The sequence below is a fragment of the Leuresthes tenuis genome, unplaced genomic scaffold (genome assembly GCF_036924035.1).
Source record: "Leuresthes tenuis unplaced genomic scaffold, fLeuTen1.0.hap1 SCAF_29, whole genome shotgun sequence".
Classification (NCBI taxonomy): Eukaryota; Metazoa; Chordata; class Actinopteri; order Atheriniformes; family Atherinopsidae; genus Leuresthes; species Leuresthes tenuis.
In genome coordinates, this window is record NW_027325383.1 from 1,070,969 (window position 1) to 1,074,766 (window position 3,798).

Below are 3,798 nucleotides of genomic sequence, written 5' to 3' on the forward strand. Positions count from 1 at the left end.
AAATATATTAACAAAAGCGGGAGGAGAGGTCTTCGGATGAGAGTGGTTGAGAATTTCCAACCATAATCTATAAAATGCGGTGAAAAAAATGGTGTGATAGAACACTAAAAGGTGGAGCGGAAGTGTTCGGCTGCAATAAGGTGTGAATGTCCGACTATATTTGTTGAAAAGCAGGTGAAGCAAGGTCTGAATGCCCAACCTTACATCATCAAAAGGGAGATCAGAGGTGTTTGGCTGCAAGAAGGCCATAGTTTGCCAAAAGCGGGTAAGGTGCGAATGACCGACTAAATATCAACAAAAGTGGGGGCGGAGGTCTTCGGATGCAAGTGGGTGTGAATATCCCACCATACAAGTATTATGGTTTCTCTTCATAACGTACAAGTCTTTCGCCTTTTACTAAAGACTTCCGTGGAGAGCAGCACTAATGAGTTGTTTCTATTTTTGGCAGGCTTTACCTTTGCGGGTGAAGCCCTTTTTGTCTGTGCAAAAGAAATCTTGTTACTGTGCAGAGTGACTTCTCTGAGTAGAGTCGCCTTACTTGTTGCGACTGTGCCGATGTTCGAAGCTGGAGTGCAAAGTTGTTGCTTGAATGGTGCTTGCTGGAGCGTGCGGGAGTGCAAATTTATACCATTTGAAAGGGCTGAAGAGTGCTCAGTGCAGCGGGTGGGCGGAGGTGCAAAGTGACACTCTGGCCACCTATGGCCATAAAAAGAACACCGCTACAAGTGCGCATTGTGCCAGGAAGGGCCCTCGGACGTGAACCAGTGGACAGTTATCGCTTCTCGGTCTTTTAGCTCAGATCAAGTGTAATATCTGTTCTTATCAGTTTAATTTCTGATATGTCCTCTATACGAGGACTACATATTAAATGGATTTTTAGCAATAGGAGTTGAAAAAGGAGCTTGCTCCGTTCACTCCAAACATCGACCCAGTACTGCAGTGCCGCTGGGAACGGTGCGCTCTTCTCTGCTCTAGTGAAAAAGCAAACAGCGGTGCAGGATGGAAGTTTCTTTTAGTCTGCTGAGAAGAGAGTGTGAATGCGAAGTAGACTTTAACACGGCTCTGGGAGCAAGCCGAGTGCGGGCTAACCGGGAGAATTGCTTGAAAGAAACGCGACACCAAATGAGCGGTCAGAAAAAAGCCTCAATACGGTGTTCCCATGGTGTTTTTGTTGCTGCCTTGTCTTTTGCACAGAGTAAAAGACAAGGCAGCCATCGAATAGGGCCCGATTGTCCCTACTTGGTCAGCCGAGGAGCAAGGGGGGGGAGCAAACGTCTCTACCAAGCAAAGCTCACCATGGGGAAGGTGGCTATGCCAACTAGCCTGATGCCCTGCTCCTGCAGTGACGGATAATCGTACTCTGGTTTCTCTTCATAACGTACAAGTCTTTCGCCTTTTACTAAAGACTTCCGTGGAGAGCAGCACTAGTGAGTTGTTTCTATTTTTGGCAGGCTTTACCTTTGCGGGTGAAGCCCTTTCTGTCTGTGCAAAAGAAATCTTGTTACTGTGCAGAGTGACTTCTCTGAGTAGAGTCGCCTTACTTGTTGCGACTGTGCTGACGTTGTTGCTTGAATGGTGCTTGCTGGAGCGTGCAGGAGTGCAAAGTTATACCATTTAAAAGGGCTGAAGAGTGCTCAGTGCGGAGGTGCAAAGTGACACTAAAAAGAACACCGCTACAAGTGCGCATTGTGCCAGGAAGGGCCCTCGGACGTGAACCAGTGGACAGTTATCGCTTCTCGGCCTTTTGGCTAAGATCAAGTGTGGTATCTGTTCTTATCAGTTTAATATTTGATATGTCCTCTATACGAGGACTACATATTAAATGGATTTTTAGCAATAGGAGTTGAAAAAGGAGCTGGCTCCGTTCACTCCAAGCATCGACCCGGTACTGCAGTGCCGCTGGGAACGGTGCGATCTTCTCTGCTCTTGTGAAAAAGCAAACAGCGGTGCAGGATGGAAGTTTCAGGGTCCTATTCGATGGCTGCAACACCTGAAAGAGATATTGATGCGAGACCTGATGAAAAGCTTTTTCAAAGTCTAAATTTAAGATGACAAGCCGGGTGTTTCTTTCTCTATCGTAATCAATGATGTCTCGAATCAGTACGAGGCTGTCAGTGAGTTGTCTCCCTGAGATTGCACAAGCCTGGTCTGGGTGAATTACCTCCTCTAAAACAGAGGACATCCGTGTCGCTAAAACCTTGCTAAAAAGTTTACAGTCAAAGTTTAAAAGTGTGATGGGCCTCCAATTCTTTAGGTCAGTCTTATCATTTTTTTTATAAAGTAGAGTCACTATTCCCACTCTAAAACTGTCAGGCAGTCGGTCGAGTTTTTCAAAATCTTTAAAAACATCTAAAATGTCTGATGATAAAAGGTCCCAAAAGGTCAGATAGAATTCTGCAGGAAGCCCGTCTAAACCCGGAGCTCGACTTCTCTTAAAACCTGTTAGGCATTTTTTTTAACTCTAAAGCAGTAAAATCCTGTGTCAAGTGTGCATTCTCTTTTACGGTTTTGTCAACTAATTTTAAAATTTCTGCCGATGTTTCCAAGTGCACTGGTTTCTCTTTGTACATGTTACTATAAAAGGTATGTACAGTTTCAATCATCTCTTGTGTGGATTTTGTTCAAAACCCATCTTCTCTTTTTAGATTTTGAATACACTCCTTTTTATTTATAACTTTCTTAAAAAAGTACCGTGTGCATTTTTCACCTTCCTCAATTTCCTGCTCCCTGCTTCTTACAAAAATTCCTTTACTCTTTATTTCTGCTAAAACTGACATTTCCTTTTTGACATCTTTGATTTCTTCATTAAAGTTTATGCCACACTGATTTAGTTTAAAGTAGCGCTGTAAGCGTTTCTGTTGTCCCATCATACATCTATTCTCTTTCCTTTTTTTACGTTTACCTTGCTGTTTAAAAAAAGTCTGGGTCGATTCCTTCACCATTTCCCACCATTGTGCATGTGTTTCGTAGAGGTCTTGAAGGGTCTGCCACTCTTTATAACATTCCCTGTACTGACTGACTATGATTTCATCCTCCAACAGGGAACAGTTGAGTTTCCACAGACCACGTCCTACCGTCACACCAGAAGGGGGTGAAAGGGTGCAGGAGAGCATAAGGTGGTTTGAAAAGAAAACAGGGGTTAATCTAACATCAGTGGGTGGGCAATCTCTAGTAAAGAAATAATCGATGCGAGAGGCTCTGGTGCCATCATGACTAAACCAGGTGAAGCCCTCCTCTCTGGGATGCATGGTTTTAAAACAGTCAGTAAGCTTAAAATCCCTGCATATGCCCTGAAGTAAAATCGAAGTCTTATCCACTTTAAAATCTCCCCCTGCTCTTTTTCTATCTTTCCTGCTCAAGATACAGTTAAAATCCTGCTACAACTAAAGGTACTTGCCCTAGCATGTAAAGCTGTATATCTTCTAAAAGGTCATACCTGTCATTTTTCCATTGAAACCATAAATATTTAAGAGGTTAAAGTCTTGCCCCATAAAATTCAAGTGTGCTAAAAGTGCCCGTCCGTCTCTCACCACTGTGCTACCTTTCACCAGAACATGCGGATTTTTAATTAGAATGGCCACACCATCATTTTTATTTTGATTTGAACCACTCCATATCGATAAATGGGGCCACATTTCCTCCCATTGTCTATGGTTTTTTAAAAAAGGTAGTCCACATTCTTGTATTAAAAACACATCTGATTTTATGGAGTCTAAGAAGGATAAAATACTCTGGGCTCTTGTCTTTGATTTCACACTTCTCACATTTAGTGTTGAGAAGGTGAGAACCATTAAAAGG

The 3,798-nt window shown here is 43.0% G+C and overlaps 4 non-coding genes across 4 annotated transcripts; all 4 read left to right on the top strand.

Annotated features, from left to right (window-relative positions):
* The first annotated feature begins 352 nt into the window (after nucleotides 1-352).
* On the top strand, nucleotides 353-466 carry LOC140285163 (U5 spliceosomal RNA). The gene has a single exon (XR_011910304.1). It is a non-coding gene; the product is annotated as a U5 spliceosomal RNA (small nuclear RNA).
* A 308-nt stretch (nucleotides 467-774) lies between these two features.
* On the top strand, nucleotides 775-965 carry LOC140285150 (U2 spliceosomal RNA). The gene has a single exon (XR_011910292.1). It is a non-coding gene; the product is annotated as a U2 spliceosomal RNA (small nuclear RNA).
* A 390-nt stretch (nucleotides 966-1,355) lies between these two features.
* LOC140285162 (U5 spliceosomal RNA) lies at nucleotides 1,356-1,469 on the top strand. The gene has a single exon (XR_011910303.1). It is a non-coding gene; the product is annotated as a U5 spliceosomal RNA (small nuclear RNA).
* A 259-nt stretch (nucleotides 1,470-1,728) lies between these two features.
* On the top strand, nucleotides 1,729-1,919 carry LOC140285167 (U2 spliceosomal RNA). Its single transcript, XR_011910308.1, has one exon. It is a non-coding gene; the product is annotated as a U2 spliceosomal RNA (small nuclear RNA).
* The last annotated feature ends 1,879 nt before the right edge of the window (nucleotides 1,920-3,798 follow it).